General features: G+C 46.8%; 1 protein-coding gene across 3 annotated transcripts in view; it reads right to left on the bottom strand.

Moving 5' to 3' along the window:
- The window catches only part of CACNA2D3 (calcium voltage-gated channel auxiliary subunit alpha2delta 3), an 860,144-nt gene that overhangs the window by 102,257 nt on the left and 731,948 nt on the right, over positions 1-25,939 (bottom strand). The window lies entirely within an intron of this gene.

Genomic DNA, 25,939 nt, shown 5'->3' with positions numbered 1-25,939 from the left:
CCCAAAGCAATTTATCTGAGCAACAGACCGCTCCTGACCATAGGGAAAGTGCTCATTTATCAAACCAAGACTTGAGAAGTCCACCATCCTTAAAGCAGCCCAATCCCAATCCGATCCCACACTGAGAGACCCTCCAGACCCCAGAACCCTAGAAATACCTTTTGACCTTCCCTTATGGGGGCATATTAAGACCCTGGCAGGGTGGTGTTCTCCTTCACTGCAGGAGGGAACAGCACTGACTTTTCTTGGTCTACAGGATATTCCAGTGGTTTTTTTTGTCTACACAGGCAAACCTGCTTTATTTTTCTTCAAAGGATTTATCGATTCTTGGCAGTAAGTTATATTATGTGCTATTTATTGTGTTTCGTTCCTACCTGATGAGGGGTAAGCCCCTCGAGGGCAGAGGATGTTTATACCTGTATTCCCTGTATCTAGGAAACGTGCCCAGCCCAGGCAGGCCTTGTGAATATGCATCAGTGAATGATTGGACAGTTGGATGCAGTGCTGATGGTGACGTCAGCTACTCTCAGACAGTTTACTCTCTCAGGAGACCCACCTTTGCTATTCAGGTGGTTTGCACAGTGTCCTGAGGGAAACGGAGAGCCACGGAAAGGTTCTCAGCAAGGGACAGGTGTGAGATGTGAACAGATCTTGCAAATGTCGGCAGGTGAAGGGGGGACCGCCTGGTTTCTGTGAGGAGGTGAGGGATGATGGACTTTCGTGGAGCCAGGGGCACCGGGGATGGGACAGAGAGGTTTGGTCTTGTTGCTGGCTGCTCCTGACCCAGGGAAGTCTAGAACCTGAGTTTTGCCATCGGCACGTCAATCTCATCTACATCTTGCCAGATACCCTCAACCTGAAGGCTCTGTCATTTTACCTTAGTAAGTGTCAGCATGTTGTGATTTTGCTTGCATGTGAATTATTTCATGAAACATGTTCCCCTGCTCACCAGACATGTCTTGGAATTACACACAGTATATTCCATGATGGAAATTAGTTTATAAATCGAATCATAGGAATTATATCACATAATAACCGTAGGGGCACCTGGATGGCTCAGTGGGTTAAGTGTCCCACTCACTCCCGATTTCAGCTCAGGTCATGATCTTATAGGTCATGAGTTCGAACCCTGCGTCGGGCTCTGCACTGATAGTGCGGAGCCTGTTTGGGATTCTTTCTCTCTCCCTCCACCTCCCTGCCCTTCCCCTGTTCATGCTCTCTCTTTCTAAGTAAATAAATAAACTTAAAAAAAATAATACCAGTAACTGAAGCTTTAGATACTGCACAGCCAATCCTCACGGCACTGTACAAGGTGAACAGTACTCCCAGCCACACTTTACATGTAAGAAGACCGAGAATCAGAGAGGTAAGTTACAGGCCTAAGCATCCCTGTCAGGAAGTGATCGTCAACTTTGTTTTCGCCTCACGGAGCAAAGCCAAAGAGGTTTCCACAACTGTGAGTTCTAGCACCTTCTCTCTGTGTGTTTTTGTGGGTGTTTATTTGTTTTTCAGACAAAATGCAGACTGAAGGTTTCAAGAGAAGTCACCCATCATTCTCTATTTAAACAATCCGGAATATTTGCACTATTATCAGAATGTTCAAATTGGTTCTGTCTTTTCCAGATATTGATGACCGATTTGTTTAGGTGATTGGCCCATTACCTTAAAAGCCTCTGAGAACACACTGCCTTCTCTGCAGGTACAGTTAGGGGAAGTATTCAGTAAAGAGGCAGGACCCAAGGATGAGTAGAAATTTATGAGGACCCAGGGACCGGGTGAAGAGGGAGTGTGGAGGGAGCATTTTGGACCACCTGCAAAATCCCAGCTGGGGATGAGTTTATGGCATCCGAGAGCTGCAAGAGACCACCTGCAAGGCCAATGCAGGTGAAGAAGCTGAACGCCCCAGGTCTTTCTAACAGGGGCAATGACCAGGACTCGATGATGTTCAAAAAAAACCTGGTAATTATCCTGGGGATATCTCATCATAAGCAGACTTGCACACTTCATGACGTCCTCAGAGTTGTGCATCAACAAGACCATCATTCTCCATCTGTACCCAGTGTCTCCAGTTCATCTGACATAAAAAGGACAATAATGGACACAGTCAAAGGAAAACCATGTACTTATTGAGTGAGCTCCTGCAGCAAGGCAGCCTGGGAAACAAGGCCAGCATGCCACTGGGCCTCCTTCCCTCCAGCCATCTAGGTACCAATTCCAAAGTCAAACACCTGGGTAGCAGATGTGTCTGGCTGTATCAGACCTGGCCCAAGGCAGATATGCTTCCAGAACAGCTGTACACAAGGTGATTATGAGCAGGGAGGGAGAAGAGAACGAGAAGGCAGACGGCATTCTGGAGTAATGAAGCACTATTTTTCTTCAACCACTTGGAATCTCAGGATCTTAGAATATTTGGAAATCAGCCTCGGAGTGAAGGATACCAGTTTTGTACTGTAAGTTAATCAGGTGGATGTTGAGGATGGAAAGGCCATCTTCTGTCATAAAGTGATTGCTCCCAAACACGTGGCTGGCTACACCTGAGTCTCTCATCTGGGTTCCTGGACGGGTTTTTAGAATAGGGTGCACTGGTCAGATCCCTGTACGCGTCAAAGGGGGGCTGTAGGGAGTGGGGGTGGGGGGCAGGCACCTCCTTTTCTGCTTTGGTAGGAAAATGCAAATCCTTCTCAGCAAGACCCACACCCCAGAGCCCTCTCTGTAGAGCCCTCTGTGTAGACGGGGGTCTCGGTGGTGAGCCGGGTCCCTCGACACAGACCTTTCCACGAAGGTTCCATGGTGCCTGCTACGCTTTTAGTAAAAACTGACTGAATGAATAAATGAATGAATGAACAAGCAAATGCACTGTGTTCCAGGCACTAGGCAGTTAATCATTTGCCTTTCATGCTTTCTTTGAGGGATAACAGTTTGAAACACAGTTGTTACCAACATTCTTCCCAGTTTCCTGGCACCCCCTGGGTCTTCTCATTCCCTCAGCTAAAGCATTCCATGCTTAGGGCCTCAGGGAAGGGAGGGCACAGAGAAACTCAGAGAACAAAGGAGTAAATTCTGGATTTTGAATCTCAAAAATGGAGGCCTCAGGGAATCTCAGGGTGGGAGGGGTGGCTTGGGAATTGCCTGGGCTGGTGCCTCTCCCTTCCACCCTGCCTCCAGCCCCCCAAACAGACCTCTCAGGAAAGATGACCTGACCAGAAAAGGGAAGAGAATCCAAGGTGCCCGCAGCCTGAAGGAAAGACTCATGCTATGATGTCCCGCAGGTGTCTGCCTTCCCCTCCTCTACCCTAGTTCTGAAGCCTAGGGGACTCCTGGAGCACAGACAAGTACTCCCCAGCACACACTCCACTCTCGAGGAGGCCTGGGAAGAGCCAGGGCACTGGAGCTTGGCCTCTTGTAGCCTTGCTGCTGCTGGGAATGGGAGGGCCTCAAGGAGGCCACAGATGGTGAAGCCCAAGGCTCCCCACAGGGCCCAGGGAGCTGCCTGACTCCGGGATGACCCTCGCGTGGAATGAGGCGGCCGCCGTGGCACTGACCTGTGCACAGGCCGATGACAGAGTGCCAGAATGAAATGGCCGCGTGATTCATGATTAAGCCTCCCCCAGCCTTCAATCTCAGATGAGCCCTGGGGGAAAGTGGAGAGAGAAGCTGGAGCCACTGGAATCTCTCCCATGAGGGTAATTGAGGCTTCTGTCCAGATAAAGCTGCACTGATGGCTCACCTGAAATACACGGGCTAGAATTCACAGTCCTTTCTTGTTCATGACTCAAAAGCACAAGCAACGTAACGAAAGCTGGGGACCTCAGAAAGCAGGGGACCTCAGGAGTGCGATCTGATGCAGGTCTGAGGCCTCTCCCCATACCTGCTCAGGGCTGGGCTCCGTGCCCCCTCTCACAGGGCCCCTCACCTGTAATGGTGGCCTGGGCAGGTGTGCGAGCCAGCCCGAACTTCCCAGCCGCTTCCCCCACGGGCAAGGGGAGCAACGGACGTAGCAGCTTCCTGCTTACCTCCTCCCCTGCTCCGTGGATACTGGACCTTTCAACGTGGACCCCAGTCTTTAACTGAAGGGATTATGGACGTTCCTTCTATAAGAAGTGGCTTTGGGGGAACAGGGTCCTCTGAGGGCCCCACGGTAATAGCCAGTACCTCTTCTCTCTCCACAGTGTGGGCCATGTGCCCACTGTGTGCTGGGGGCTCAGCGCTGCCCCAGGGCCCCGGTCCCCTCCTGTGTAGATTAGCGCTGGGGTAGCTCATGAGTCCCACCTCTGCAGGGGAGAAGCCTCAGCAATGTGATTAGGCCCATCATTCTGGTAGTTCCAACTGATTTCTTAGTTGCCATCGGTGTCTGTTTCCTTATACTCATATCTGGGTTGGAAAATGTCAGATGAACTTGGGTCTGAGTCCTGCCTGGTGGGGTGCTCCCTCCTCCAGTCTGCACAATGGGACAGCAGTCGTACACCCTTCACAGGATTGTTGTAAGACTTACATGTGCTCATGCGTGTCATGAGCCTAGCACAATACCAGGCACATAGTGACTACTCAGTAAGTGTCATGTAACTACATGACATACAGTAAGAGCTGTGTAGATCCAATATGCGTGATATTTAATATAGTAAATATCCTGCATTATTGCCCTGGAGCTCAGCCTCCCCATAGGTCTTCCAGGACTGACACACTGCTGTCACTTGACAATACGTCGAGGAGTTCTGGCCGCTCTAGCAGAGGCCCCCGTTCATCCCATTTGCTGGCCTGGACCCCTTGCAGGTCCCATGTTATGTACAGGGACACAGAGCTTCAACTCCCCATGTGATGTTTTACCTTTACGGCTAAAAGTAAGTTAAGTGGACCTGGTATAATCACAACTACCTAGAACATTTTCAACTCTGCTGAGAGCTTCTAACATCTGAAGATTTGATAAAATCCTCCCAGGCAGATACTGTCCTTGTCACCTTCTGTTTTATAGCTGAGGGCACAGAGGTTTCTGAGTAGCCAAACGGAATGATTCAAAATAGACAGTTCCACTTTGGAAGCTGGGAGGGACTCCGTGGGGGAACTTGGATTTGAACTCCCATCTTCCTGACTTCAAGGTAGAAGACAAATCCCTAAAATGAATGAACCGGAGAGAATTGCCTGAAATGACTTGAAACCCCACTAGCATTATTCGCCTTAACTTTTCCAGCAATTTCTTAAGGGACGGGCTGTTCTGTCCATTTTAAAGATAAGATGCAGGCAGTTAAGTGACTTAACCAGGGCTACACAACTGGAGGACTGGGTGGACCCAGGATTCAAGCCCACACACCTGACCTGAAGCCTTCAGCCTTTCCCCTTAGTTCTCAATTGGGCTGCACCCACCCCTCCCTGCCCCGAGGGGTCTGTTTCGGAGGTTTGTAGTTTGTCGAGAACTGGAAGGCCCACAATTCACGGGACAGGCCTCCACCCCCCACCCCAGTGCTTGCAAGTGCTGTACTGTGATTGATGCGCTTGGAAAGCATAATCCATATCTGGGCCTTGAACTGGATTCCGCTTTACATCTAAATACGAAGACTGTCTTCCATGTGGAGTTTTCTAGAAATGTAACTACAGTTCTGTGAAACAGAGAGATGAGTGCATTTTGTTTTGCCTACGGCTTTACTATTTCAGAGACCACCCCCCCTCCCCATCACCAGTGAGGCAGGGTTTGGGGCTGAGATGTCCCTACAGCAGCCCTTGCATTTACCTACAAAGATCCCATGCAAGCTCTTGACTGCTTCGTTCTGTCTCTTCCTGTAATTATGCCCAGACATTTACATACTAAAGTATATACTATCATATTATAAACTACGGTTCTTTCATTTCTTGATACTAGTGTTGGAGCGTGCTTTAATTTTTGTTTGTTTCATTCGGCAGCATGTGGGGAAACAGGTTCTACTTTCTATGCATCTCATTTTGGGATAGTAAAAGGGATATTACAGATTATTAGTAAAAGGGGGCCTTGGATGGATGGGATAGATTTGAGAGCTGTCCTGGCTTCAGTTTCCCTTCTACCACTGGGTCTGGTGATGATTCCCCCTTCCTCCCCCTCACCCCAGGCCCTCGCGACCATTCTGTCTGTGGCTCCCCTCCCCTCATCTTGCCTTGAAAGCACAGACTTGCCTGGCCTAAACCTCACATGTCGCCAGAGCTTCCTCTATTGTTTCCCTTCCCTTTATTTTGGCCTCCATCAAGGTGCAAGATACTGGTATCTGAGGCTCAGTTCAGATGGATTTCCCACCTCTGAGGTGAGCCGTGAAGGAGTAGCTCCTTCCGTGCTTAGAGAATCGAGGTCCTAGACAAGGGAAAGCTTCTCTGGGGGCTGCTTTGCCAGAGTCCGGAGCTGGGCAGGTCAGCTCTGCTGCTGGTTCATCCTCTGTATCAAGCAGCACTGTCTGTGAATTCCAGGCAGGCCGTGCAAAGGAACGGAGCCCTGCACACTGCTTTTTCGTGCACAAGGCATCTTAATTATAATTATTGTCAGCACTTATGTCACTGCCTTAGGAGACGAAGAGGGAAGGAGGGAATACTCGGCAATTTCGCGGCATACACCAGTACCCTAGAACGAGGAGGGGGTTGCAGAGTGAATGAGCAAGGAATCGAGCCCCCAGTAGATGAAAAGGGGCCTTTGTAGTGGCTACAACTGTACATTAAAATAAATCTCTCTTAGCACTAAAATAACATCTACATTCATTTGGGCCAGTGCCACATTCAGCATTTAAGAAATTTGACAAAACATTGCTTCAGCATGTCGGAGTCTGCCAGCTCACAACAAAACAAGAAAGCTACCTTGGCTGCATGGAAATGCTTCTCCCGGTTCCCTACTTTCACTTATGACTCCCATTTTCCGGCTGCACTTAAAAGAGAAAGACTGTGCTTTTTTCAGGTGCCAACCACTTCACGTGGCCCTGAAATGGGCAGCAAATTGCTGCGGGAGGTGGTAAACTTCAAGAGGAATCTTTCTCTTTTCCCCTGAAGGAAACTACCAGAGACTCTGCATGCCTGATAAAGCCTTTAATAGCTAGAGAAGCGTTATTTGGGGTGGCCCTCAGGTAGACTAGACGTGAATAATGCCTCGTAAAAATAATTACCTCTGCCCAGAGCAGAGTGCACCAGATGAGCTTGGCGGAGGCCCCGTTTCCAAGAGAATTGCAGGCAGAAGGGATCTTCCACTGAGGATCCAACAGGGTGTCTTTGTCTGGGGCAGAGACCACAGTCACTTCTGTGGAGTACGTCCCTTCAAAACCAGTTCTGCCTTTTTCTGACTGAGACCCTAACAGTGCTGGGAGATTTCTCGGGCTGCCTGTCGGTGCTTTACAGCACAATTAGGCCTGAAATAAGTAACTGATCCACTTGTTGGGACTATTGCTAATGGACCCTGCTCCCAGTGTGGTCCATCTGGTTGTGGATTATGGGTAGATTTGTACAAGTTTAGAGCTGGAATGGCAGAGTGAACCATTGAACCAAACCTACTCATTACACAAATGAGTAACTAGAGGTCCAAAGAAGTTAGCAACTTGCCTGAGATGATTCAGAGATGGCCCAGACTGATCCCGACTCCAGCTGGGCTGGAATAACAGCTGTTGCTTTTGTCAGCTGAGCATCCACGTCCCCTCTGATGGCTGGCAGAACCCTCCCCTCCCCCCACACCCACACCATTTTCTTTAGGGAGCTGTCCTGCCTCCAGTGTCAGTCCATGGGATTTGTGTAGGGTTTGCCCCCTAGTGCACGAGCACAGGAACGCATCCTCCCCTCCTCTTCCATAGTCAGGCGGGCCCCGATCCAAGCTTTGCCAATGACAGCCAGCTCCCCAGGACTTTGAAAGGACACTTTCAGGAAAAAGAAGGCTTCTTTCCATTGAGTTTGCCAAGCGGGGCAAATGAGAGTGTTAGGGGCACCATGTGAGGAGGGTCTGCTTGAGAACAGGGCTGACACAAAGACAAGGGAAACGAGAGACTGAGAACCCTGGTGAGTTCAACTGAGCCCTAGATCCAACTGCACCTGAAGCCAGATATAGCTCTAGACATTTTAGTTACGAGCCCATGAATTTCCACCTATCCCAACCAACCAAATAATTAACTTCCTTTAACTAACTGATTTTGCTTAAGCCGCCTTGAGTTTTGTTTTTTGTTTTGCTTGCCACGGATGGCATCCTGACAAATGCAGCTGTAGTCCAGGTTGGTGGCTCCTTCTGATAGGAGGTGGGCAACCAATCTTTAGGTACAGAGATCTATCCCATGAGCACTTCCACACAGACTGTCAACTACCACAGCTGACAGCAGCACTGGTGTGGAGAGCAAACCTGTATCATCCTGTTGTCCTTCCTGATTTCATGTCAGGTATCACTAATGAATCCTGCTAACTCCTTCCTAAGGACGCTCACAATACACCCCACACAGCTCCCCAGGCAACCACGGCCACCATTCAGCGCAGCCAGGTCGGCATGACCACAATGGTGCTCATGACAGATTCCTTGCGGGAGACGTGGTACCTTTTCCCAGACCGGGTGGACACACGTGGGCCCCTTAACGGCTCTTAGTAACCACACTGTGGGCGATGAAGAAGGCAAACACATGTGTCTCCATGAAGGGCCTCATTGCCAATTTGGGGGGAGTATTTTCATTTCTTCCCATTGACAATTTATCAAGAATCTTGCAGTTTTTCCTGAGGCAGGGTGGGACAATGAGACACTGAGTCGCCTGAAATGGCCCTTCACCTCACACCGTTCTGAAACTTTACCAGGTAAAAAGTTTCCCTGTCTCACCCCCTCATCCAAACGACAAGGGAAAAGTGGGAGCGGGGACAGCAGACTGGATGACAGTGTACCAATGTCACAGGAAGTTCCAGGGCGCTGATGGGTGATCCTCAACTGGACATCACCACTTCCTCCTTGGGAGGCCTGTCCTGCATCCAGGAAGAGACGCTAGAACTGCATTTCCCAGAACGTCCCCCACGCTCGGTTCCAGGTGAGAGTTTGCCAAGAGAGGGCCAGAGCTAGATGTGGGAGGCAGCAACGAGACGGAGGCCACGATGACCTGGAGGCAGCCACAGACAAGATGTGCAGTGGGCAGCTCACAACATGAGCTCTTGGGAAACATCTGCATCAGTGCTTCGTGACCCGCATCTCCTCACCCTTCAGTGACTGTGAAAGCTTCTGGTTCCCTGTATTCAAGCCCTTAATACTTGCAAAACCTCGACTAGCTTGTGTTTGTTCGCAGGACCACATCCTGGCTGATAGAGTCAGACGTCCTATTTTCAGGGGGATAGCCAGCAGAGAGACTCCTTGTGCACACTGCTAAATGTCTGCCACCTCTACGTTGTCAGCAGGCTCCAAGTGCCCTGGGGGGCCAGCCAGCACTCAGGATGCCTTGGATCCATGCTGCTCTCCCACAGACACAACGGCATCCTGCATCCTGCAACGGCATCCACAACGGCATTTGAGGAAATGCCCCAGCGACTCCTGCAAAGCTCTATCCTGCACTGGTATCCCCAGCCTGACTCTGGGACTCCTTCCTTCCTCCCTGTCCAGCCAGTCCTAGCTAGAGTCTCTGGTGTCCATTGTTTTTCTGTTTCTTAGCACTGCTTGGAAGATTACTCCACCCATTTTCTGTTCCTTAGTCCAGTGGAAAAGTTGAGAGGCAACACAGAGTAATGATGGGCTCAGGATTAGAATCCAGCACCTAACTTCTCTCGGCTCAGTCATAAAAGCTGTGATGTAAAGTTCGATCTAGCATGGCATCCGGCACACAGTGAGAGCTCAGTAATTGCTAGCTTATACTATTTCCCTAAAAAGAAGACCATTTTCCTTATGGGGTTCCAGAAAGGGTTAATCATGACCCTTCTCCCAGCCAGAGTTGGCAATTTACTGTCCTCTCCCCAGCAACAGGCTATCAGACCCACAAACTCCCCTCGGAACCGTCTCACTACCTCACTTCTCTTTCACCAACTGCTTCCAGAACAAAACAGTGAAATCCTCCTCGAACTGATGCTGCTTAGAGCCAGTAGCAGCAGAGAGCCGCCGATTCTCTGCCTAAGGCTCTCCAGGTAATCTTAAATGCCCCATGGTCACAGGCAGATGGATTTCTCACAACGCTTGGCTATTTTTATCAACAGAGTACTACAATTACAGCTAAAGATCACTCACACCAGAGCTCCGCGCCTTAACAGTAATCTCAACTGGGGACAAACTGGTCCCAGGGACTTTTTTTTTTCTTTTTTTTTATAAACTGCGCCTGCTTCCAAAGTTGCATTTCTTACCTTTTATCTCTTTGTTTCACATTTAGGAAAGAATTGGACCTTTTTCATTCGGTGGAGCAGAGGCAAAAAGTAACATGCTTTTCCAGTATTGGGAAGAACCCTTACTCCCCCTAGGTTTGGAGCGGGTTCCCATGAAAGTTTGTGGCCCCTGTCCTTGGTGTTCTGGAAAAGGCATCAGGGCAGGTGAACCTGCTTTGCCTCTTTGTTAGATCAGACTTTAAATTTTTCATATGCACTGGAAAGCTTATTTGTAAAAGGCTTCATCTTTCCAGCTGTTAATGGTAGCTCACATCGCCTCTACCTTACACCTTCTCCCCCTTCTGTACCTCTTTTCCTTCAATAAATACCAACTGAGCATCCCCTGTGCTGGGGGAATAGAGTGAAGGGTATGACTTGTTCAGCCCTTGTGTTCTCAGGGTTTACAGTAACTTCCAAAGCTATACGATTATCACACAACCAGTGACCATTGTGGGTGGTTTGAAAGACACGTGTGGAATGATACAGGAGGATAAAAGGGGGTGCCCCACCAAGTCCTGGGGGTCATGGGAGAGAGCACTTTCAGTCTGCAGCCTGGAGTGGTTGGGGGGTAGGCAATAACAGGCAAAGGGAAGTGAAAGGGAGGAACATTTGAGGCTGAGATCCCGAGGTGGAAGTCTGAAGAAGTGAGAGACTCTCAGTACATGCTCATCAATGTATATCGCTTTTTACTCGTGTAGAGGCTCCCACTTCTATTCATGGCAAATTAGAATCAAGGGAATGTGATAATGAGGCAGGGTACAAATTCTCCTGTTATTTGGAAAGAGCCGATGAAAGGGAGTGGGGCAGGACCTCTGCGAGGAGGAAGAGCTGGAACATGGGGTCTGGCCACTCCTTCATTCCAATAAGGAGGACCACCTCCCAAGGACACCCCAGCTTGCTGCACTGCCCACTGACTGCTAAGGGGCAACTTCTCTCCATGCTGCAAACCTCCCCTGGTCCTCATCTGCTTCCTCACATCCTCACAATACACTAGGGCACCCGAAATCTTGAGAAAAGGGAAGAGAGGCTCTAGACAGATGTCTGATGGAGAAGTGACAAGGAAGCTTTTCACAACTATACTTGAGGAGGAGGGAGTGGCTAAGCTGGACATGCTTGAGATCCACTGGACTGGGCTACAAGTTAATGGCACCAAAGCTTGGAAATGATAGATAAATTGCCCCAGGTCACAGTGCTAATAAATGGAAGAGCATGGAGTGGCCTCTGTTCTCTATCACTATATACCCATGTCATTGTCCATGTTCTGTAGATGTTCACAGGCTCCTGGGAGAAAGAGACATATACTCCTGAACTGGGTGCAGAAGAGAGGGGCCCAGAGAAAGGATGGCATCTGAGCATGGGTAACTGGTCCCACTTGGTCACTTTCAAGGCCAAGACTGTGGAGTAACACCTAGAGAGCCAGATGCACTAGCAGTTTTAATCCATGCACTGCCACGGACAGGCTGGAGGGCACAATGCTAGTAGTTACCAACATACATATTCTATTTCACACGTCACTAGTATGGTCTTATATGGTCCTGAAAACTGCTAGTGTCCAGATGATGTAGGGGTGAGGAGCTGAACCGGAAAAATGAAAACCTGCACTGAATCCCACTGATTCACCCAACAGTAAAACCCATTTGTGGGGAAATTTTCCAGTAGGATTTTAGCTTTAGATATTAAGAGCCTCACTTTTAAATAAGAACTAAGGCACACTTATGTGTGAAGGGCCTTCGCCATGAAAAAGAAAGACAAAAAGCCGTCAGAAAAATTAAATGACTTAGAGTTAGCAGCACAGATAGCAAGAAAAAAACAATAACTTTAACTACAACCAATATATTCAGAGAGATCAAAGACCAAAGACCACAGTGTATCCTTGGAAAAAGACCATGCTGCTCTAAAAAAGAACTGTTGGAAATTTGAAAAAAATAAAAGCATCAAAATAAACACATAAATTTAAGCGTAGAAACAAGTTAGAAGGAGAAAATCTCTCAGGAAATAAAACAAAAAGACTTGGAAAAATAACATGGGAAGATTTCCTAGAGCTGAAGGGTATGCATTTCTAATACAAAAGCGCTTGTAAAATGTCCTGCACAATAAATGAGGAGGAGGAGAAACTGAATCAAGGAGTCTCAGGACACTAGAGACAAAACGTACGTTCTAAAAGCTTCTGGGATGAAGGCTGGGCAAGCCTGATCATAGCAAAAGGTCTGGAATTAGAATGGCATCGGAGTTTTTAACAGGTTAACACTGGAAGGCAGAAGAAAAGACAGCAATGCCTTGGCCATTCTGAGGGAAAACGATCCCACCCTGGAATTCCATATCCAGCCAGACGATTGTTACGTGTAGGAGCAGAATTAAGGCATTTTCAGAGCTACGAGGACTGAAAATATTTTACCTCCCTTTCTTAGAAAATGAGCTGAGAATGTGAGCAAAAGGAGGCGCTCAGTCAAGGGAAAGGAAGGCATGGGTCTAGGAGAAAGAAAGAGGACTACAACAGAGGAACATGGAGAGGAGAAATCACAGGAGCCCAGCAGCTGGATTGGAACAGGACCCTCCGGATTGGAACAGGATGGTGGAGGGTGCCAGGAGCAAATTCTCCCCCAAATACTGGTGGATAGTTAGCAAATAGTAGTAACAGGCACCTAAGATGGTTGATGAAATACAAAGAGGAAAAAAAAAAATACATGGGTAAAAGGAAAACAAAGCAAACAAAAGGACATGGGGATTTTTTGATCCAGGGAAAAAATACTGTAAAAAAGGAAACACACAGTAGCACACTATTTATCACAGTAGGGGATACACACAGGTAGTCCTCATGATATAATCACTATCTAATTGATAAAAAGCTATGAGATAGGTATGCAGCTGTGGACTATGGACAAGGCAAGGGGAGATGATGTAAAAAGTGCAAAGTACCACGTATGAAAGGAAGTAAATAAGTAATGTCTGAAATTCAATAAAACCCAGCAATCTCAACTTGCTAATGAGAAATAGAGATGCTAAGAGAGTCAGAAGCTTTTTCTTCTAGGTAGCGGGACTAGGGGCTGGGAGTAGGGGGTGGTGGAGGGTCGGGGCCTCTTTTTATTCTTTGCAAACTTTTATAATACTATTTAATTTTTAAAATTTGTGTTCATAGATTACTTGGATATAAAACCAAGTTGATTAGAAAGTGAAGTGTTAAGGGGAGTAAATAATCCAGCAGATTTAAGCTCCTGGCGCCAGACTCAGGCCTGAACCTCTGTCTCTTGAGTGTATTCCTCTCTGTGCCCAAATAAGGCCTGTGTAGCCGGAAGGCATAGCCGCTCTGGGAGCTGGATGGAAGAAGACAGGGAGAAGTCAAGTCCTGCTCCCTCTTTGGGCCAGGGTCCAATCTCTGAGCTTTGCCTGACCCCACGTAGCATATCTCTGTCTGGAAAGTGAGTCACAGACACTCTGTGACCTTAGGACCCACGGACCACATATCCAGGGACCATGCTGGCAGGAGATGTGTTGATGCACCTGGGCAGGGGCACGTTCGCCTATCATTGTCCCGTCACACAAGTCTTTCTATAGATGCTCTGGGATGCCATGACTAAGGTGTGAGTAATTGCCAGACTCTTGCTAAGAACTATGCGGTAACCCCCATCTGATGTTCGTACACAATTGAGGACATATTCTTGCGAGAAGGAAACTGAGCCCATGAAGAGCACCTCTGCTCTTTTTTGGGTGGAATGGTTTCCAAATGAATCAAGAAGTTTTCTGACAGACAGCTAGCTGTCCTTGCTGTCCCACCAGGCTGAAGTGTATACCATGGTGAGCAGTTTCCATTTTTACCACCGCCCAGGCAGGTGCAAGCTGAGCTGTGGAACTGTGGGGGTGGGGAGACTGGGGCGTGGCCCTGAAGCTTCTGCCCAGGGTCCCGGGGAACGCTCGATCCAGCCTCGCTTTGTGCCCTTCCCTCAAGAGGTCAAAGGCATCCATGGGAAACCTCATAGTTAGAATTCTACCAAGATCCCATTAGCAGGAAGAAATTATGACCTTAATAAAACTTAATCTTGTAACGTCCCACAAACCGTTAAATATTATGGGTTACCTTCTCTTGTCACAAAAGACAATGAGAACAATATGGGGTGTTGTGTGGGGAGCAATGATACATATTGAAAAATCCAAATGTCATCGAGACTTTATTTACTGCTCACCCACATAATCCCAGCATTATAAAACTGATGAACAATGAATGGAGGGGGGAAAAAAACAGACAGACAGAACCCAAGTCTTAAAGCTCCATCTCTGTGCCAATAAGTAGTTTGAAAATAGTGTCCGTCAGGATCCATATGTTTTCTGCATGTGTAAGAATACTCTTACACAGGGGGCTTACTTCATAACTGAGATTCTTTTTCATTTAATTCAGTCATATTAGATTATGGGGCTGATTATGATCATATCCACAAATCAGTATTTTAACAGAGTTTCCATGGAAACACTATATGCCCCTGTTTTTTAACTTTTTGGACAAGGCTTTGCCTGTTTAACAACTTGAACAAGTTTGACGAGGGCAACATGTTTTGTTTAAGTTTCATTAACTGGGGCCAATATTTCCTAATTGCATTACCAGGAGAAACATTCACAGCATTACTTGTACCATGGAAAACCTCTTCTGGTCCAGCGTTCGATTTGCTTTAATCACTGGAGAACAGGAAACATACCAGGATTGCCTTGTCTTATCAAGTTTTAAATGTGTTAACTGGTTTTAAATCTATGAAATAATCTCCCTTATTAAGTGACAAAGTTAGTCTTGTTAAGAGGATCGCCATTTATGGCGATATCCATTTATTTCCCCAAATGCAAACATACAGGTACCTTTGGCTCCCTGCTAGAGAGGTGAACTCATTGTGTATGAACGCATACCCTTTTCTGCATATGGATTTCAGAAACATTCTACACTCCCCGAATCCTCCCCCACCCCGCCCCCCACACCCACAATGGTGAGAAAAATAAGAGTATCACGCACAGAAGAAATGCAAAAATAATGTCCAGGAAGCAAGAACTTTTCATAATACAACTTATTTTCCTTTCCTTCTTTCTTTTTTTCTTGTCTTTTTAGACATTGACACCCATATGACCAGAGACATTTACTTCCAACAGTCCACAATTTGGAAATGGCCTGTATGAAAGTTTTTGGAAATCCTGTACTATATAAAGACATGGGGGAAGGGAGCTTTGTGGACCGAAGTCAGAGTTCACTCTGACAGCATATAAAACATATGGCCCGAAGCTCCATGAGATGTCTGAGTCTGAAATGCTGGTGAAGCTTAATAAAATATCAGCAAGGAATAGTTTAATTTTACAGCATTAGGCACCGAGGCAGTAATTTGAGTGGGGCAAGCTCTATTTCAATATATCAAAGTATACTGTACTATAGGGAAGCTGAATATATTTTTAAAAGACATACATTCCCTACTCAGAATTACTTGACTCAAAAACTTTGCTTTCTAAAGGAGGATAAGTAGAAAACAGTTACGGTCTCCCAAGAGCTACCTGTCTTACTTTTTAAACTATGGATATATCTCCAAAGCTAGCTGATCTGTTTCCAGGCTGATGCCTTTTATTCAGGGCATGTGGTTTCAGACAGACCAGAAACCAGCATGGTGAGTGTGTGTTTCCTTCCCGATCACAGGAGTCCAGCCGCCCAGTGGGTTGGGTCCCTCCCATCTGTCTTCTGCCTTCTTTCTGAGCTGTTTATCTGAGTCCCAGCATCCTTTCCTCTGCACTGTGACCTACAAGTCCTCAGTATGAAGGGGGCTGCTATTCCACCTTCCACTTTGTTCCATGCTCTGTCTTCAGTCTAGCTGTTCTAAAGCAAGCATGGCCAAGGGGCTTTGTTTGCATGGCTGTCCAAACACTCGCCTGGGTGGAGGGGCAAGGGGGGGTCCATGAACTGCCATGCTTCTCCTGCTACCGGTCTACAGATCAAAGGAAACTCTCCCCTTCCTGCCCAGGATGAACAGAGGGTGGGCCTGTGGGGGCAGCTTCTGAACAGGGGAGCAGCCATGACGAATATGCCCGAGATCTGACTGATAGCAGTGTTCTGGGGATGGACCAGATTAGTGCTAACTCCATGCACAAAGTAGCCTGCTTTCCTCACCTCTGCCCCAGAATGCTTTCCCCAACCCATGGTCACAGCAGAGAGGCGGCAGGCTCGCCCTTTCTTTCAGTGGCCTTGAGAAGCATGGGGCAGTGGGGAACTACAAGGGAGGCCATCTTCCCTGGTGGGGTGGATGCATTCTTTCTACCCAGTCTGTTTTGCATGGGCTGTCTCTTTTAGGGCTTTTCCTTGGCTTGTCCCCTGGTGAAGGGAGGGGTCTGGGAAAAATAAGTCCAGATCAAAGGGCACAGGAGTTGAAAGGCTTTGAAAGTGGGCATGTTGGGGGTTCAAGTCCCAGCTCTACAACACATAAACTCATCTCTGGCAAGTTACTCACCCCTCCTAAGACTTGAGTTTTTCCACAGTCAGATGTAGAAGATCACAGTTCCACTCCTGGATTGGTGGAGGAACTCATGATCGTCTCCAGGTAAGCACCCTGAGTTGGAGACTCTTTCTTTTTAGGGACTTTCTATGTCTGTCAGAGCAAGCAACTTCTAGACAGAGAAAGAACTAAACAAAGAATAAGCTGCTAAGTAACAGCGCCCGTCACTGCCCATGTGACAGAAGCGGAAGGACAAAATGGGGAGGCAGAGTCAGCTTCCTGCTAATCCCAGACTGCCGTCCACATTTGTTACTCTTTCTGATGGACTTCCTCTGGACCAGGTATCGTCTTCTTGAGCCTGTGGGCATGCTCTGCTAGAGCGTTTCATGAGACACCCTGTATGAGGCCACTGCTGGCCTGCCGCTCCCACAACCCACCCCCCCCGACCCCCCCGCCCTGCAGTCACAGGGAGCTTTACCCGGGGGTTACTCGTGTCCAAATGCAGGAACACAAAAGGCCTGTGCCACCCCGCCACCCTGGCCCCCGACTTTTCTGAAATCCCATTTCTAGTGCACACCATCGTTTTCCTGTGCAAATGCACAGGCCACAACTTAACTCCTTCCCGATACTTCCTAAAATTCTGTTTCTGTTTTTGCAAGGCCATTAAAAAAATAATAATAAAATCACTTATTTTTATCACTGTAGAAAAATTACCATGTTCACAAGGACAAGGAGAAAGCAGCAAGTTTACACAGGATGTAGAAGTCTGGGGGTAGTGGGCTGGGTCCGTAGCTTCCTAGGACACGCTTTAAGTGTTCTCCTCAGCAAAGTGGCCCTTGGCATTGTGTGCCAGACTTATTAGCCAAGTTTGCAGAGGGCAAGGCTCTACTTCAGGAACAGCAGCTAGGATTATGTTAGCATGATGCCACCCACTGCCTGCTGCTGGCCGCCTTTGACCCTGGGCTGAAAAGGATTCTGAGGTGATGCTGGGCCCCATGGGGCTGCTGGTGGGGCCACTGGGGCCTACAAAGCAGGTAACTGTGGCACTTATTTGCCACCCCTGGTCTGTTGGGTATTACATCCACAGTGACATACACACGAAGCTCAGGAGAGAAAGTACTGTTGCACCAAATGTAGCCTGTGAGTGTCAGCAGGGCTGGCTCGTCCTCCATCACCCTGGACTCAGGCACCTGGGTGGGGGATGGCAGTTCCATTCTGCCGCCTCTCTGGCACATGTGGAACAGACTTGCCACGATCCCAAACTGTAAGTAACGGCTCAGGATTTGATGAACTTGTACTGAGATTTCGTAATGCCTACAAAACCCAGGCCCTCTCAGACTCCTCCAAGAAGCGTTCTGAGGACGGTGGGATGCGTCTGTCGAGTTTCGAGTTTCGGTCCTGTCAAAGGACCCCTGCGTGGGAGGGGACAGCGCCTCCCCAAGTCATCACAGTGTGTAGTGCAGGGCCCTAATCTCGCCCCCGACCCCGGGCAGCAGCGTTCCCACAGAGGCACGTGTGTCTGAGGCACAGCTTTTCAGTCTTATTAAAAACCCAGTGGAAGGTGAGGCGAGGAGCTCAACACCAGCTCTTCACCCCTCCTCCAGCGTTTGTTCGACGGAGGCCCTCCCCTCCCCCTCTCTGCTGTGGCCACACTGGCTTCCAGGATCTCCTCAGGCTCTGGGCCTTCTCTCTGGTCTGTCGGCCTGAGGCCGTGTCTTTACCCGGAACGGCCCTGGTCCCTTCCCTTCTCCACCCTTCAGATTGCAGCCGGGTTATAACATACAAAGGGTGGTGCCCCCGGTCCCCAATCAGATCCCCTGACTCTGTTCTATGACAGCACCATGTATCTCCTCTTCCCGGCCCTTTGCAGGGCTGTGGTTTCTCGGATATTTGTGTGGCTGTGTCACGGATGTCTGTCTCCTCGCTGGACCAGAGTGGCATTGGGTTGCAGGTCCACTTATTTTCTTGTGTCTTATTTTCAGGCCTAGAAAATCCCTCAATGTGGAACTTAATAGGTAAGGAGCACTCAGCAGATACGCTGGACACGAAATCGGTGGCAGACTTTCAGAGATAAGAGGAGCCAGGGGTCAAGAATGAGAGTACCTCTAATACACCCTGCTTTTAACGTAAGAGTGCTTTCACCTTTTGGAGACATTTAAAGCACCAATAGGAATAGAAATTCCAGTCTCTGAGAAGTAAACGTGTACACTTCCCATTCTCAGGACTGCCTCAGTCGATTTAACCATCTTAGCTCTCGCTCACACTCAGCAGTGGCACACAGCTGCTTTTCCAAATGCCTTCCTGATAGACGCAACTCAAGGCCATGGCTAGAAACTTACAAACATCAGCTGTAGCAGTGGAGAGCGGTATGCGGAGTTTATTTTCTCCTCCGCCCTCATTAGAATCACAAATGAAATGTTGACAACACATGAAGGAGCCTGCTTGTTGAACACAAATGTTTCCACTCCTATCAACCTCGAAACTCCGATAGTCCTGCTTCCTGATGAAAGCTAAGCGGCTCTGGGGAGCTGACTGCATGCTTTCTCTAATTATGCAGGGATGGGGTAAGGGGCCTCCTACAGGGCGGGGTGGAGGGGCGCTGGCTAGAGGAAAGATCAGTGGACAAACCCCTGAAAAAGCAACAGCACAAGCATATAGCAGGTGGCCCAAGTGGGCTTCTTGGATGAAGTGAAAGGAGAAGAACATCACTCCCGCACCAGAATGGGGAGTTGCCCTGCCCCTTAAAATGTGGTTGGAAGCTGCACGGATGTCAACACAGGACCTTTATTTTGCAAACGAACGTCCGTCCTGAAGGTGCGGTCACGTGACATCAAGAACCAACTTCCTTTTGTCTGTGGGGCTATATTGAGGACAATGAGATATGTCCAGCACAAACTCATTTAGATTGAATTGATTCTAGTCAGATAACACATACATATGCGTGCTTCATAATCCAAGAAGATGGTGAACTCTGTCACACAAACAAAATGCTCCTTTGCCTTAACTTCCTTATTTTTGTTCCAAATAGATTAGTGTTAAGCGCTTGCAGCCTGAGTGTCTAGTTGGTACATGCCATACAGACAGAATAATAGAGAAGATAATAGCTAATGTTTATTGCTATGTGCAAAGCCTTTTTTTTTCTCACATTCTTACATAAAAATATTATTTAACCTTCCCTGCGAACCTGCCAGTTGGGTTCCTTTGTACAGATGATGAAATTGAAGATCAGAGAGGTTATATGACTTCTTTAAGTTCTCAGAGCCAGTAAATGTTGGAGGCAGCCTTTGAACCTGGATGGTTTCATTCCATAGTCCATGCTTTTAATAGGGACACTGTTCTAAAATGAAATAATGGGGCAGGTGAAGTCTGGAATAAGGAAAAGGAGTTCTGAACAGTCCCGGATCTAGAACTAGTGGGTTACGATGTAAGTCCTGCCTGAGACAATTGTGTTTTCTAGAACATTTCCAAGCAACAGGTATCCAACAGTTAACATAGAGCGAATCTTAGAAAAAGGCAAAACACAGATTCATTATTGTATCATAATGTACGCACACTAAACTGTAACTTGAAAATATGAAAACACATTGCCATCTATTTCAGAACCTGGACTATCATGTTATCATAGAAGTACAAAAGCAAATATAAATTCACCAAGAAGAACTGCACAGAACACTCATTTTATGTGTATAACGTGAGTAAACAATCTAACATGAACATAAATTTGATTCCAATTTATATTCCTGGGGCAGAGACAAAAGCGGCCCATCAAAAGATCTAAGTAAAACAGTGTGTCAGTGTGCGGCTTTGGCCAAGCTTCCTAAGCTGCCATGTTTCTTGGTCTTTTTGTTTCTTTGTTAGCTTTCTATCAACCAGCATCTGTCTGTGTTTATTCCACCAGCCGCATGAGCTCACTAATTACCTTTAATCATACTTATCTCAGATGCATCTTTATCTTCGCATACGTCCCAAATGCAGGCAAACTGAGTGCTGGAAGGCTGAGGTTTGCAAGACACTGAAATGTGAAGTCTGATTTTCCTCTAACCTTGGCAATGCAGAGTTGATGGGCCAAAACCAAATCAAGCCAAACCAAACTAAACCAAAACACCATCTAGGTCTGCCTCTGCTACTAGCCAAAGGACTTCTGAGATGTGGCTCCTGGAGACCTGGATGGTGTTAGGGTCCAATAAAGTCATGTGCAGTCTTCTCAAGGGTAACAGATTCAAGGTGATGAGATGATTAGCGTTGACTCTGATATAATAAATAAAGATTGCTCAATAGCACCCCACAAACAGGTAAGTTCTTTGAAGGCCAAGGGTCAACGTGCTATGTCTTTTCTAGTTCCCATGGCACCTTAGCTCAGACCTGGGTTCTGTGGACAAGTGGACACTGGAAAGCAGTCTCATACACTTGGCCGTTGTCTTCCTTAGTTTTAGAGAGGTTGAAGGTACACATTTCATGTCTACTACTCCACCAATTTTATCAAATATGTCAAGGCCAGGTAAAGAGAGTTTAAACTCTATGGATAGGCACATATGCTGAATGACCCTAGGTAGCCCTATGTAGGAATTTTTACTTTATCAAAAGGCAAGACAGAATGAAGAGGTATACATATCCTTCCCACCTTTACACTAGAGAAACCATGTAACAGCCTTGATTTTGTTCTTATTTTCTGAGTTAGGTAGGGCTTCCAGATAATTAAATTTGTAGCTTACTGTCAGAAAAAATGGACTGTATGAAAATTAACTCAAGGCACTAAATACATAAAAGTGTAAGTTCCCTGATTATTTTACTTAACACGGCCACTCACAATCTGCATATTTGCAATAAATATGTTGGACACCTTGAGCAAGTTACTTTTATGAGCCTTCGTTGTTTTTTTTCTTTTATTTATTTACTTTGAGAGAGAGTGAAAGTGCTAGTCGGGGAAGGGCAGAGAGAGGGAGAAAGCGAATTCCACGCAGGCTCTGCAATGTTAGTGCGGAGCCCGATGTAGGGTTCAAACCCACAAACCATGAGATCATGACCTGAACCAAAGTTGGATGCTTAACTGACTGAGCCACTCAGGTGCCCCTGCTTTTCTGTGCCCTAGTTTTATCATTTGTTCCTTCAACATTCAACATTTATTTAATGAATTCATTATATTTAATGAATGGTATTGTAGAAACTATGGGAAGAAATAAAAGAAACCATCTTAAGCTTACAGGCTAGTGAGTTGTTGTCACCTTTAAGTGAGATATTGCAAATAAAGTGTAGAGGCAGAGATTGCTAATGCTCTAGGATGCCTCTTCTTCTAAGGCACACAGTGAGACTACATTTCCCAGTCTCCCTTGCTGTTAGATATGGTCATGTGATTTCATTCTGGCCAATGGAGGGCAAGCCTGGTGAGTAGTACCGTTTCTAGGCAGGGCCCATGCCTGATTCTTTTCTTTTTCCATGGTCAGCCAGCTGATGGAGAGGGTACTGACAACTAAAAGGAAAGCACAGTGACAAGACCAAGACAGAAGGAGGCTGCATAACTGCATAAAGCCTGGCCCCCTGGTAACCTCAGCACTAGACTGTGATAAGAGCAATAAATGAGTCGTGTTAAGCCACTGAGATCTAGAAGTTTACTCATTATAGTAGCTACGTTACATTAAGGATTTGTATTTAATCAGTGCAAATCTTCAGCAACATCTGGCCCACTGTAAGCACTAAATAAATAATATGATAGCCGTTTAAAAATATATTCCTAGTTCACTTGCTAAGTGTTTTATAAGACCAAAGAGAAAAAGAAAAAAAAGAAAGAAACAAGGAAGGAAGGAAATAATACTGAGGTCTTTTATATAGGTCTGTATAAATTTTATACATGGGTGCCATTTGGTCATCTACAACCCTAGGGAAATATTTCCAAATGCCAAATTTCTTCCACAACCAAATGAAATTTCTGTGTGAATTTACGGTGCCAAGGTCTTTCTCTGAGCTATACTGGGAAGCAGCTGTCACTGGCCCGGGGGCCTCCCCCGCGCCAGATCACTGCAGCACCTGCTTTGGATGGGGGCCCACTGATGGGGACGGGGGAGTAATTTGCCACAACTTTTACCAAAGCAGACATTAAAACTGCGAGAAATATTCCTTGTGTTATAAGGTCTGTTCACTTGTGGCAGTCACTTAGCAGAGAAAGACACGTATCACTTTTGGGGCTAATTCTCATGGAGTGAGGCACAGGGAGATCTAGGGACACCTCACTAGCACACAGAACTCAGCTGGTCACTGAGAACAGTCATCTCAAATATTCCAGGAAACAAGATGCCCCTGTACTTTCTGCTTAACAAAAGTCAGCTCTTCTCCTTTGTATTTTTAAAATCACAGATATAACACGTGTTTGTTGTAGCAAGTTGAATACGCAGAGGTATAAACAGAAAAAGTTAATTCTCCTCTCTTAATTATCCCCACCTTCTGGGCAATTCATACTATTAGTTTGGTGTCTGTCCTTCCCCACTTATTCTTTCTTCAGACAATCAATGCACATCTTTAGGGTTAATCTTTCCACCTCTGCACCTCTGACTTTTTTTTCTTTTTTTTTGCAACATAAATAGCATTACATAATGTATATTCCTATTCAAATTGCTTTATTTAACCTAACAATTTATTACTAATACCCTCCTGGGTGAGTATATTTAGCTTTAACTTATTTCTAACAAATAGTTGTATATTACCTGGGAGAAAGAGCTGTTACCCATTTGCTGGATTTCAAGACATCACTGATTCCAAATGTTAATAATTGTTGTTTTTTTTTTTTTTTTGGAGGAAGGTGAAATGTTAAAAAGACCAATTTATATCATATGGTCTTTAAATCATTAAATTCCTAACTATATTAGGAAATGTTCTGACTTACAATGGGCTAAGCATATAAATATAAATATATGTATATCTTAGCTTTATATAAATGTGAATGTATAAATTTATATATAATGTATAATGTATAAATTTATATTTACATTTATATATTTTTATTTATATAAAGCTAAGAAATTCTTGACATCTCAGTGCAGCAGTAATGAGAATATTATTCCGAGGGTGTGTCTGAAGCAAGTTCCTGCGTAGGAAACTGGGCTCTTGACTGGGTCTTGGTACCAGGAACCCTGCTGGTGGAGCCCTCCCCTCCGCAGAGCAGCCTGGCCTGACCTGACATCTGGCATCTCTGTTAGTCTTCTGCACGCACAGTTGTCTTGCCACCTCTCAGATCTGGCTCCCCAAGGGAGAGAAGGCGCTGCAGGCATTAGCATGCCAGTCACCCTCCCTCCCTTTGTTCTCCGGGCTGAGGTCAGACGGAATAAATCAATCAGACTCCGCATCCAAGTCCTTCAATGTCCGAGAGGCTTCCCCTCGAAGTGTGCCCTGCCCATCTTTTAACCACCTGTTAGAGTCAGCAGGAGCAAAAAAGAAACAAGGAGCCCCTTTGGGTGGTCAGCCTCTGCTCCTAAGAACCCATCAGCTGTGTGGTTTCTCTGTGTGTTCCCAGGGTATTGACATTTTAGGTGAGAGCAGCCAGTCCAGACTCAGTGGGGCTAGTAGGAGATGCCACTTTTGCTCATTTTGCTCTGCCAGACCCGTGCTGTGCACTTAACATGTATCACTCGATCCTTCTTGTGTCATATGAGGTAGCCACTATCTGCCTTCTACAGATGAGGAAGCTCAGGCCCAGAGAGAACCTGTGGTTTGCCCAAGGTCACCCAGCTCCAGAGTAGAAGCAGCATGAAACTGTGCTTCCTCGCTTAGCCACACACCCTGGCTTTACCTGCAGGTTTCAGGACTGTCTCCAGTTTCTCTGCAGGTGTCCTGGCCCCCTATGTTCAGCTGTGCTGGCAGTGGATTCATCTTTCCCAGGCCCCTGGAGTCCACGAGACTGGGACCCTAGTTGGACCCTGCAAGACACAGCTAAACAGCTCTGCTGTAACCCAGAGAGTCAGTCAAATTCTTTGTCTGTCCAGGACCCCTAACGTCTTTAAGTACAGACTCTTTCAAGTCCACTCAAGCATTCTGATGAGAATGACAAGGTTTCAGACATGAGAATGCCCTAAAGATCATCCTTTCCAGCCCTCTCAGTCTGTAGATGAGGAGACAGGCTGGCGGGTACGTGCAGCTGAGTGGGTAACCTTGGTGGTGGAGGAGAGTGATGGCAGTGGCTAGGGGATGGGTTCGAGCAGGGCTTGCAAACTATGACCTGTGTGCCAATCCAGTGCTCCACCTGGTTTTGTAAATAAAGTTTTATTGGAGCACAGGCACATCTTTTTTTTTTTTTTTTTTTTTTTTTTACAGACTGTCCATGGCTGGCTCTGCACTACCTCAGGGTTGAGCAGTTGTGACAGAGACTGTATGGAGACCGTATGGCCCTCAATGTCTAAAATGTTTACTATCTGGCCTTTTACACAAAAATGTTTGCTGACTCCAGGGAAAGACAGAGACACACAGGTTGATGCAAATTACTGGTAACTTTCTAGTTCTTAGAGTGAGAGTTAGGTTCATAGGTGTGTGTTATATGATGATGCATCAATGACTGAATGCTACGCTGGTCACAGATCATCTAGGCATGATTATTACTAAATTCTGTGCACCTGAAAATACATAGGAAGGAGGGGAAGGAGGGAGGAAGGAAGGATTTAGCCCTTATTAAGATTTAAATGGCTCTCTGTTACCTACACCTGACTTTCCTCCATGGTATCACCGGTGTTCCAAGAACGTTGCAGAAAAGGACAAAAGATAGCAGGCTGGGTAAAGTGGACTTTTCAGGGAGGGGGCAGGATGGTTATATTGGGTTCTGTGAGACTGGAAGGGGCACGGCCAAAGGAGGCAAGGGATCCCAAAGCGCAGGCTCTTAAGGATGGTCACAATCCGGTTTTTCAACTTCATTCACAAGGGTCCTCCTCCCTCGGTCCCACCAGAGTGGCATGAGGGCCCAGGTATCCTGGTCTTTGGTCAGCGTCTTCCTCCTCCCTGTCGAGTCAAGGCTGTGCTTTGGACGCTAGCAGCATAGAGGTCCTGCCAGGCATTCTCATGGGTAACTGTGAACATTTACTAAAGCATTCAGGGCCATGACACGCATTGCTTGCTTTAATTGAATCCTTGGAGCAATCTTGTGAAGCCAAAAATATCACTATCCCTGTGTTAAAGATGAGGCTATTAGGATCCCAGAGGGAGACTCACTCGCCCAGAGACATCGGGCT

This window comes from Prionailurus bengalensis, chromosome A2 (assembly GCF_016509475.1).
Source record: "Prionailurus bengalensis isolate Pbe53 chromosome A2, Fcat_Pben_1.1_paternal_pri, whole genome shotgun sequence".
Classification (NCBI taxonomy): domain Eukaryota; kingdom Metazoa; phylum Chordata; class Mammalia; order Carnivora; family Felidae; genus Prionailurus; species Prionailurus bengalensis.
Note: the sequence above shows the minus strand (reverse complement) of the source record. Positions and strands in the feature narration are given on the sequence as shown.